The sequence below is a fragment of the Urocitellus parryii genome, chromosome 1 (genome assembly GCF_045843805.1).
Source record: "Urocitellus parryii isolate mUroPar1 chromosome 1, mUroPar1.hap1, whole genome shotgun sequence".
Classification (NCBI taxonomy): Eukaryota; Metazoa; Chordata; class Mammalia; order Rodentia; family Sciuridae; genus Urocitellus; species Urocitellus parryii.
In genome coordinates, this window is record NC_135531.1 from 227,396,798 (window position 1) to 227,409,489 (window position 12,692).

The 12,692-nt window shown below is 33.4% G+C and overlaps 1 protein-coding gene across 1 annotated transcript in view; it reads right to left on the reverse strand.

The window, feature by feature from the left end:
* Chn1 (chimerin 1) overlaps window positions 1–12,692 on the reverse strand; it is a 172,540-nt gene that overhangs the window by 72,763 nt on the left and 87,085 nt on the right. The window lies entirely within an intron of this gene.

Here is a 12,692-nt window from a genome sequence, read left to right on the forward strand (position 1 = left end):
GAATGAGCTTAATTTAAAACTAAACAAATCAGAAAGGATTTGCCTAAACAAATTAGATTTTAATAATAATGTTATCTCGAGTCCAACTTACTATTTATGCTGGACCTTTTAACATATAATTTATCCACTTTGGTTCTTCAAAAGCAATCATCTTCATTTGTACTCATGTGAATGATCCATATAATTATACTTTCTTGATCTCTACTTCACTTTCCTCAATGTTAAAGACCCAAGCCATTCCTCCCAAGTAAATATGCATCATAATTTAAGTCTAAAAGCCTCGGAAGGTAAAATTCACATATGAAAGTTAAACTTTAAGGTTTTTAGCTTAACATACTACTTGTTGTCCATATACATTATCTGCTACTTATAAATAAACATAGAAAGTCACTTTAATATTTTTATAAGTTCTTACAATTAACACACATAGTATGGTTATCAAAGAGTGCTCAGATCACTTGACTCCTGCAAGGCCTTACCATTTTATGGTGGGCATCTCCACCAACAGTATGGACCTTAAAATACAGACTATTCAAACACTGGTGTCAGTCACTTATTAGAACTGTTTTCTGAAATCTGAGGTGTACGAAGGAAACAGCATGAAGGGAAAAGGATTGGACTGGCTTCAGAAGGAGTGAGGATGGATTGACTGAGAGTGGAAGTCTAAAGCTGCACTTCCTAGTGTTTTCCAAGAAGCTTATTCATAATTTATCCAAGGAGAGGATTTCTGGCTCTAGTAGGGCGTTGGGTGAAAAGAGATTAAGTTTGTCCACTTTTCTTTCTCAGCTCAGTAACTTGAAGAACTACTCTTCATAACTTCCAATTTCTCCTCAGTCTGCACTTCAGCTCTAGCCTGCCAGTCCAATCACATTTTCAGTCTTAAGGGAGCTATCCCAACTACTAAAATAACTCATAATTAAAATTTCATCTCAAAAGACAACCCCCCCCACACACAAATTTCCACTGGAATTTTGATTTTTTTAAAAATTTTATTTTTAGAGTTATACATGGCCACAGTATCTTTATTTTGTTTATTTATTAATTTTTTATGTGGTGCTGAGGATCGAATCTAGTGCTTCACGCGTGGGAGGCAAGCGTTCTACTGCTGAGCCACACCCCAGCCACTTTGATTTTTTTAAAAAAAGAAATAGCATTATTTTTACCAAGGGAATTGCACATTCTTCTTGCCTACACTGAACTGCACTTTTACTTAGGAAGTTACATAAAGAATAGCATGATGGCATAGGGCGTCAGAAACTGTACCACCTTGACTTGATTTGAAAAGCATGTAGTACTTTGTGGGATCATAAGTGGAGGGAGAACAGACAGAAAATCTTTGAGAAGGGTGGGAAATGGATGTGCTTTCTATCTAAGAAAAGTCATAAAAGGGAGGATGCCAGATATAAGGATAAAGAAAAAAAAACTCCTTCCTTAGGAATGTTTATTGCTGGCAGATGGTAGTCATTTATTCAACAATTATTTAACAAAGCACCCAGATACTGTGTATAATATTAGGAAGTTCATTATAAAGTTCCTGTTCCTTGGTAACTTCAATCGGGAATAAACAAAAAAATAAATCAACACAAAACCACAAAAAGGTGAATTTTAAAAATGTTCACCTTTAGACTGATTTTTAAAAAATGACTATAAAAGTATGTATAAATGCTTCTTGGCCTTTTGGCTAAGATCAAGTGTAAAAGTGTACCATAGCCTTGCTCTTATAAGAAAATGTATGTTTCTGTAAAGAGATTAATGAAACCAAGTGAATCCCACATCTCTTCACATTATAAAAACCAAGATGCATTGCTTAATAAGATTGCAGAGTTATATCCAAGTGCAAAAGCATCCTTGCATCTTGAAACAGGGTTTGGCAAGGAACATACAAAGGTCAGTCCCTTGTATGTTTAACAGAAATCCTTAGACTGTGTATCTGATAGATGTGAATTTAAATCCTGGATCTGCCTTTTTCTAGTTGGGGAAATCATTCTGCAGATTCCTGTCTAAAAAATAACTCATCCTACCAATATGTGGTTGTGAGGATTGTATCAGAATATTCAAGTCAAAGCTACATATACGATAAGCTCAATGACTAGTAATTTCTCTTCTCTGTTTGCTTAGGCCCATACAGAGGAAAGGAGAATAAAGTAAAACAGAAAAGACAGCCAATAAGTATGGTTGGAAGACGGCTGAATCAACAACGTGAAATCCTGGGTGTACAGGAGTAACTCTGCCCTAGTTCATTTTACAATCAATGAAAAGAAGGAGAACTCAGAGTAAATTTTTTTTTTTTCTGGATGTCCCTGAATAAATTTATGCTACATGGTTAAACAGAGTGGGCCTACCACAGAGTACAATGCAAGGGAGGAAGGAAGTACAATTTTCCCATGTGCTCTGTGTTCTCTGAATCCAACAGAGAAAGGTAAATAAACAGACTTGTATTGAAAATAGTATATATCATATGGATCTAGTGACAACTACTGACCTCTACACTGCGGAGTACAGATGTATAAAAATTCTTAAAGTAAATTATTTCCCCTCCATTTCTATAGAATTTTCTTTTCTTCTTTTCCCATATATTTATTATCTGCCCCTGCCCTTAACCAATAGCTGTTCATTCCTTAGTGAATATGTTTGAAAAATATATAAGCTCAAGAGTTTAACAGGACATGGGGGCTGGGGCTTGGGCTCAGTGGTAGCACATTTGCCTGGCATGTGTGAGGAACTGGGTTCAGTTCTCAGCACCACTTATAAATAAATAAAATAAAGGTCTATCAACAACTTTAAAAAAAAATTTTTTTAAAAAAGAGTTTAACAGGACAAAGATTGATTTTCTCTAAAGTGGTACTGTAGTAACAAGACAGAGATAATATGGCTTGAACTGCTATTGTTGTGCATAATTACCGCTTCCTAGAAAGAGGATCTTTGACTCCAGTGATTCCAGGTTTTGGTTTTCATATTTTAAAGAGCTGTTTAAAGCTGTGCCCAGTTGCATTCAGGTGAATTTCAAAATGTGTAATTCTAACACCTAACTTTAAAAAAAATGAGCAAAAACCTTAATTCAGTCGTTTCTCATTTTTAGTAAATGAATCATATTCATAAAAGTTCAATCTGTGGCTAGGGAAGTAGTTCACTGGTAGAATGCTTGCCTAACATGCATGAGGACCTGAGTTCAATCCCCAGCATTTAAAAAAAAAATAGTAAGTTGAGAAGCAACTGGAAATGTATATAAAGAATAGACTTTGGAATGTTACTTCACTTTTTCCTAAAACTGAGAATTGGTTTTGATTTGAGGCCAAAGTTCTTTGGAAATATCTTTTCAAAGGAAATCTCCAAGCTAACAGATGTTTTTTGTTAGCAAACAGAAAACAAAACATATAAGACATACTCATCTAAGCTAATAATAAGATGTTAGAAGTATTTCCAACAACCTACATATAAAAACCATTTATTGATAATATTTGTGTGCTGTTTCCCAGAGTTAAAGAAGCTGATCTAATAGTGAAATAAATATAAATATCTCAAATTCATATAATCATAAACATATCATTGGGAGACAGGTTAAAACAAACAAAAATATCATAAAGCATTCAATTAAATACAAAAAAATAATTTAGATGAATTCTAATAAACAGAGAGAGAACATAGTTATATATAACTTTAAAATACTTCCCACTTCAAACTTTGTTAGGATATGGCTTTTATCTATCTTGCTAAATAATTGTGAATAGTAAAATGGGGCAAAAATATTAGAACATGTCAACTTATGATGATATTTCTTTGGCAGAAGGAATAATTTCCAGTGAAGAAGCAAACCCATTTGCCTAACTAAATTTCCAAAGGTGGAAACAGCTCTGGAAAGTGGAACTGGTATAGAAGGACAGTTTAAAGTCTGGTTAAGAAGCAGATATTTCCATGTCTCATGTACGCCCTGTCCCAAATGTTACCCCTTCCCCCACTGTGGCAGAAGACTTAAGTTCTGTTCTCTGGACTGGATGAAACAGAGAGAATGCAAATTGAGAAACGTGAGACAGAGTTGAAGAAAGAGGTATCATCCTGAAAACACTAAGTGATTGTATTGTTTTAAATACTGAAGATTGAGGCTTTTGTTTCTTTTCACTACTAGGTTCTCAGAAAGCTTCTACCTTTCCTGACAAGAGAATGAAAGTTCTTCTCTGCCAAATCTGATTAACCCAACTGAAAAGACTTAAGAATAGAGACATCATCCTGGAATTGTTAGTTCCAAGATTTTGGGAGAAGCCTAACAATCAGTTTTTAAAAGCCAAATACACCTAAATATGGGAAAAAATGCTGTGCTAAGGTCTCTTAAACACATAAAATTAACCATCACAGTATGTATACTACAATTTTTCTATATTACTGGCAATTTATGTGGTTTCCAGGTTTAGCCATTTATGAAGATCACTATCATACGAACAGATGTAGACATAAAAATAACAAATGGCAGCAGAGTTCTCATATATATATATATATATATATATATATATAAATAACCTAAGTAATATATATGTAATATATTCCTAGGTAAAATATATATTATCTAGAGGAATCACTCTGGGGAATGGATATATATATATATATATATGAATGAACACTTTAGCAAATTCTGATTCCTTGAGAATCAATTGTTTGTTCTGCCCACCTTTAAAGTACCAGAGACACAGTACTTGGTACCTATTAGTCCTTAAGTAAGTATCTGTTGAAAAGAATTAGGGAATGGTTTCATTAATGCTTTCCCCTAAGTTGGCCAACTATATATAATAATAAAATAATTTTTAAAAACACATTGGAGTGAGCCAGGTGCAATGGCACACACCTGTAACCCCAATGGCTCAGGAGGCTGAGGCAGGAAGATCACAAGTTCAAAGCCAGCCTCAGCAACTTATCAAGGCCCTAAGCAACTCAGTGAGACCCTGTCTCTACATAAAATACAAGAAGAGCTGGGAGTGTGGCTCACTGGTTAAGTCCCCCAGAGTTCAATCTCCACTACCCCCCCCCCAAAAAAAAAAAACCACATGGGAGTTACAAAGAACTGTCAAAATACAACCAGATGATTATAATCTTATGGGACATAATTTAAAAAGAAGTGATAATTACCATAATAAAGTTTATTATTCATATCTGTAATGCTCTTAGTGTAATGATCTGTATAACATGAAGCTGTTTTCCATATCAACACTAAAAGACAATTTTTCTAACGCACTGAACCAATTATAATAACTTCTGCTATGATTTTTTCATTTTATTACTAAACCAGAGAAAGCATACTAAATATTGTATCCATCTACTACATACATTTATATTTTTACTTACAGAAAAGTATTGTCCACATATTTTAACCTTTGAAAACCAGAGAAGGTCCAGAAAAAATCAATATGTTTGTATTATTAAAAAATAGACTTGTCTTATTCAAGAGCTGGTGATTACTTCTACTAAAAGGTTATTAAAATCTTACTCAAAATCAGTGTGCAATTTCAGTATAAAAATCCACACTACAAGAAAAATATACAAAAGCATAGTTATACATGTATGAGTGCTTGTAGAGCTCTTTACATACACTAGTATAAATGTATGTACAAACACAAATCTATACACTCATACGTGTTTCATATCCCTGTTTAATTCCTTTATACAATGATGCTTTTACTTAATCATAAATTATACATTCTAAGAATCACATATGGAATAAATTTAATATTTTTTCTTGATGACCCAACTATATCATGTGAACACAGTATAGTATGTGAATATAGTAATATCCCAGAAGCTATTATAGTGTACTGAGTTGACCTTCTATGATGTAACATGTCCCTACATATTGAAAAATTAGTTTTAAGATCTAGTTTTATATTTTTAAAATCCTCTTTTAAAAATATAAAATGTGGTTTCCAGGTTTAGCCATTTATGAAGATCACTATCAAAATACAACCAGATGATTGTTTTTTCAAACAAAGTGTGTTCTTCCACTTTGCTACTTTTACCCACTGTAAAGTTGGGAGAAAAAGACTGAAGAAATTATTAATGTCTTATATAAAACTATGTTAAATAGACTCTAATGGGGATTACTGATGACTCCTTTGCAATAAACACATGGAGCTGGTGTGCTGATTAGTCACAGATAGTCATTTCCCATTTACTTCCAGCTTCAAGGACACATTTTGGAAGCCTAACATTAACAGCACTTTGATTTCCAAATAAATAAAGTTACTGCTGTTGATGATGAGACACAAGCCTAAATTTGAACAAGTATATACCTTTAAATTTAGTATCCAGTGTTCATTTATAATCATCAAAATACTGCATTTTTCTCATAAAAATCCCTGGTACCCCCCTAAATCAATTTATTAATACATCTTTTATATATGATATACTGTGTATTCACCTAAAATACACAATTCAATGAGTTTTTGACAGACACTACTGTCATGGTCAAGATTCAGAATATTTTAAACACTTCCCCAAATTTTCCCTTGTCCTTTTGCAATTCACCCATCTGTCCCAAGTCCTTCAACCACTTACCTGTTTATTATTACTATAATTTTTATTTTATATAAATTGAATCATGACATATATTATTTTGTGTTTCAATGTCCAAGTTTAATTAAATTTTAATTTAATTATTATTTATATTTTAATCTAATTAAATTTTAATTTAATTTTTAAATGATGGATGGTGTTCTCAGCAGATTTTAAATATAGTCAGACCAAGATTTCTACATGTAGAGAAGCAATAAACCATATTTGTATTTGCTGCTCTGTTTCTGGGGCTGTTTCATCCAGCTTCTTGTTTCTAGTGAAGATATACCTTGAGCATTTCTAATATGTAAATCTGGAAACTGAAATGCTTCAATATCCAAATTTTTCTGAGTGCAGACATAATGCCAGTAGAAAATTCAATATGTGACCTACTATGACAGTTTACAGACAAAATTCATGGACACTAAAAATATTGTATAAAATTACCTTTAGGCTATGTGTGCAGTAAACAGAAAAATAGATGAATTTTGTGTTTAGAGTTGAATCTCATCCGCACAATATCTCATTATATATATGTAAATGTTCCAAAATCCAAAATCCAAAACACTTCTAATCCTATGCATTTTAAATAAAGGATATGCATCTGTATTAGGCATAAGATATATTGACTTATTAGATGAACAAAGAACATCATCACAACTCTGGTTGCCCCTTGTTGCCTTTTAAAGGTGAATAAGCAAAAGGCTTAAACAATAGTAATGTATTGGTATGTTAATTTTAATAATATTTTTTGAGTAGTGTATGTTAGGTTCTGTGTGTACAATGACCTATATAATCCTTCAAACAAACCTACCTGGTATTATTATTACATCCTCATTTTATAGATGAGGAAACAGTCTTAGGGAGACTTTTTTTGTTTTTTTGCAGGGGGAGGCGGTTCTGCGGATTCAACCCAGGGCCTCATTTTGCTAAACAAGTACCTACTACTGAGCTACACCCCTACTCTCTGTGAGATTAAGTAACCTGTCAAAAGTTATAGAGAGAATGCAGGAGCCAAAATTTGCCTCCAGGACTGTCTTATGTTTTGACTAAATAAAGATACTGCTGTAGATGATGGGACACAAGCCTGAGTACCTGAGCATCTATATTGGTTTAAAAATCATAGGGCCGAAAAGATCATCAAATGCCATATAACTGAGCTATATATATTCTAGAGCAACACAGCAAAGTAATCATGAATATCTGTCCACTTCAAAAGGAACACTCATACATTGTTGGTAGAACCACAAATTGGTACAACCACTATGGAAATCAGTATGGAGATACCTCAGAAAATTGGAAATGGAACTACCATTTGACCCAGCTATCCCACTCTTCCATGTTATACCCAAAGGACTTAAAATCAGCATATTATAGTAATGCAGCCACATCAATGTTTATAGCGGCTCAGTTCACAATAGCTAAACCATGGAACCAACCTAGGTGTCCTTTAATAGATGAATGGATAAATAAAATGTGAGATATATATATATATATATATATATATATATATATATATATTTCAATGGAATATTACTCAGTTTTAAAGAATGAAATTATGGCACTTGCCAGTAAATGGATGCAGTTGGAGAAGATCATGCTAAGCGATATAAGCCAATCCCAAAAAACCAAAGGCTGAATGTTTTCTCTAATATGTGGATGCTAATTCACAAGAAGCAGGGCAGGGCACTAGAGAAGAATACAGTCACCTTAGATTAGTTACAGAGAAGTGAAGGGCAGAGAGCGGAGTGGGTGTGGGGATAAGAAGGATGGTAGAATAAAACAGACATTAATACTTCATGTACATATGTGACTGCATGATCAATGTGATTCTACAACATTTACACTCAGAAAAATGAGAAATTATATTCCATCTATGTATATCAAAGTACATAAATGCATTCACTGTCATGTATAACTAATTAAAACAAAAAAATTTTTAAAAAGATACTTAGATAAAAATGATTTTCTGTAGTTTCTTATTTATGCAAAGAATGTCATCATTGGGAGTGTTCAAAATCTGACAATTTAAAATTCAATGCAATTCTACTGAATAAGCTCAGCAGATGCCAAACACTGTACAAGGCTCAAGGAAACCAAGATAAGACTTTCTTTTTGCCTGGGAGGACCTCAGTTCATTTTTAAAAAGAGAGACAGGCATATAAATAGACTTTTACTGTAGATAGTCAGCGTCTGCCTAGGTATTCAAGGAACATGTAAAGATCTTTTTAGAAAGCAAATTAATAATCCTATGATACAAGTGTAAATGTATTCAATACACTCAAATATAACCTTGAATTATTAGATACCACTAAAAAATCAAAACACCTGAGTCATGAACAGATTTCTAAGTGAACCCCGAAACCTGGCAGCAAATAGCTATTGGAACTCAGTGAAAATTTTCAAAATCCTAGCAGGAGGGGTCAATCTGTTTTGGAGAATGACTACAATTGAGAGCTGAAGCAGAGCCAAAAGCTAATACAATTGTCTGAAACAAGAGCAGATGGGCAGCAGGAGGAGTGAAGAACAAGAACCATAGGCAGCTCTTTTAGCCTGGGGATAACACAAGACATTCATAGGACAGCTATTCTGCTTGACTCAAGCAGACAGGACAATATGGGTGTATCTGTGTGGGAGTAAACCAAAAGCAACAGTACAATAAGATAAGGGCAGCGTATCAATACGTGGACCAAAATATAAGAACATCAGAAACCAGTTAAAAAGCTGTACTACTCCAGGCAAATTCAAAGCCCAGAAGAACTGTATTGAAAGAGGAAGAAAACCATTTCACTTTATCCACATAACATCTCGCCCAGGCTGGCTCAGCTCAGTTCTGCTTGTGGCTTCTGTGTGAGATGGGAGAAGAATAAAAACTATTCATTTTGGAGAGTTTATTGGGGAACTAGTTTTTTTTCTTCCTGATTCATAGCGCTAATGGAACCAGCATTGTTTGGATGCCAGGGGACACACTGAAAGCAAAACAGTAAGGACACCTTGGTACATCAATAGAGCGCCGATAGTGCTGCATAGAGTCCAGCACAGCTCCATGTGATTGGGAAAAGATGCCTGATATGTGGCTTTTCCCTTAGAAAGAACGGAGAAGAGTTGGAATATGCATATGGTGTTTGGGCTTTTCAGAGAAATGTTCAAGGGACTAATACCTGTCTTGCTAGGTAGTTGTCTCTTGATACCCATGGGAGAACAGTTGCAAGACTTCCCACAGATACCAAAACTTGTAGATAGATGCTCAAGTCCCTTATATAAAATGTTATATCTGCATGTAACTTGAGGAAGGAAACTGACAACTAAGTTTAAGAAGCTCAAAGGACTCCCATCAAAATACACACAAAGAAGTCCACCGTGAGATGTAGTACAATCAAACTATCAAAAGTCAAAGAGGATCTTGAAAACAGCAAGAGAAAAAGGAAGCTCCATGTCTACGGAAATATGAATTAACTGAGAAAATGTTAACTAGTATGTATTTATAGAAACAATGGAGAGATTTCAGAAAAGAATAAAAATGTATACAAAAAGATTAGGAACAAAAGGGGGGAAGTACATAGGTGCAACAATTAGATTATCACATATTTTAGTCAAAACCTTGCAGTTTAAAAGCTAGTAGAAGAGTATATTCAAAGTGTAAAGAGAAAATAAGTGCCAAGAGTATTATATTCAGCAAAACTTGTTCTTCAAGAAATGAAAGAAACAAACAAAAAACTCTTCCAGATAAAAGCTGAAGGATTTCGACACTATCACAACTGTCTAACAAGAAATGCTAAGATACCAATCAGCAAAATGAAATCAGGATGTAGCTCAGTAGTAGACAGCTTGCTCAGAAGCCCTGAGTTTGGTTCTCAGTGCAATAGCAACAAACATATGTATTTAACATCAGATAGCAGAGCACGCAAATATATGAAGTAAACATTATATGTGTGTTTGTGTGTATACACACACACACACACACACACACACACATTACACCATGCATATAAAAATAAGTAGGTATATTTAAATATATAGATAAACATACAAATACTGCACTTAATTCTGATGCGGATTTTAAAAGACAAAAGCATAAGAAATAAAACTATATTAATGGATAAATAAAATGTAAAGATGTAATCTGTGGGGCTGGAGTTGTAGCTCAGTTAGTAGAGCATTTGCCTAGCATGTGTGAGGCACTGGGTTCGATCCTCAGCACCACATAAAAATAAATTATAAAATAAAGGTATTTTGTCTGTCTACAACTAAAAAAGAATTTTAAAAAATGTAATATATATATTCTCGCTGGTTTTGGATGGAGTGTTTTGTATGTCTGTTGGGCTTATTTAGTCTGTAATGTTATTTAAATTCTTTCCTTATTGATCTCCTATATGGTTGTTCTCTCATCTTTGGAAGTAAGATATTGAAATATGCATATGGAATATTCTCCAGAACCAATCACATGCTATGTCACAAAACAAATCTTGAGAAATTTAAGAAGAATGAAATCATATTAAGTATCTTTTCTAAACAGAATGGAATGAAACCAATTCTCAACAGCAGTGGGAAAACAGGAAAATTCAAAAATATGGAAATTAACATACTTCTAAACAACCAATGAGTGAAAGTAGAAATCACAAGGAAAACTAGAAAAATATCTTAAGAAAAATGAAAACATTTAAACACACTTAAGGGACACAGCAAGAGCAGTACTAAGAGGGAAGTTTATAGTAGTAAATGCTTACATTAAAAAAGAAGAAAAATCTCAAATCAATAAACTAATTTTATACCTTACTAGAAAAAGAAAAAAAGAACTAAAACTCAAAATTAGCAGAAGGAAGATAATGATAAAGATTATAGCAGAAATAAACAAAATAGAAAGTAGAAGAACAAGAAAAAAATTGACAAAACTGAGTTTGTTTTTTCAAAAGACCAACAAAACTGATAAGTCCTTAGCTATATTAATAAGGAAAAAAGCAATCTCAAATGACTAAAATCAGAAATAAAAGAAGAGACATAACAATTGATGCCACAAAAATAAAAAGATTATATGGAACTACTATGAAAAGTTACATGCCAACAAGTTGTATAACTTCAAAGAAATGAATAAATTCCTATAAATATACAACCTATAGAGAATGAATTAAAAAGAAAGAGAAAACTGTAACTCAAGTAAGGAGATGGACTCAGTAATCAACAATTTTCCAACAAAGAGAAGCCCAGGATCAGAAAAGAACAAAAGAAGAATTAATATCAATCCTTCTTAAACTTTTCCAAAAACTTTAAGAAGAGGTTTTATGGTTTAAAAGTTTAAGTGACCCCCTCCATCATTCATGTTGAAACTTAATCTCCAGAGCAACAACATTAAGAGACAGAGCCTTTAGGAGGTGATTATCTAGAATGTCCCTCAAAGTCTCATATGCACAAAGGGGGGGCTTTTAGATAATGGATGGATTATGAGGGCTCAGAGCTTCATAATTAATCTATCAAACAGATTAATATTAATAAACTTGAGGGCTTGGGGATGTGGCTCAAGTGGTGGTGTGCTCGCCTAGCATGTGTGAGGCACTGGGTTCAATTCTCAGCACCACATAAAAACAAAGATATTGTGTCTACCTAAAACTAAAAAATAAATATTAAAAAATATTAATAAACTTGAAAGCTAAATTAAAAACTGGGAAGTGGACACAAATAAATGGGAAGACATCTATGTTCATAGACTAGAAGACTTAATATTGCTAAAATGTCCATACAAAACAACCTTACATTCAACGTAACCTCTATTAAACACCAACATCACTTTTGCAAATATAAAAAAAATCCTAAAATTCATGTGGAATCTCAAAAGACCCTAAATAGGCAAAACTATCTTAAAAGAATACAAAAACTAGAAGGCTCAAATTTCCTCACTTAAAAATATATTGTGAAGCCACAATAATCAAAAATATAAGGTATTGGTATAAAGAATGACATATAGACCAATAGACAAGAAAGCCCAAAGATAAACCCACATGTATTATGGTCAAATGCTCTTCAACAAGAGGGCTAACACTACACAATAGGGACAGGATAATCTCTTCAACTGACAGTGTTGGGAAAACTGGATGTCCACATGCAAAATAAACATACATATACCATTTACAAAAATCAACTCAAAATGCAGCAAAGACCTAAAC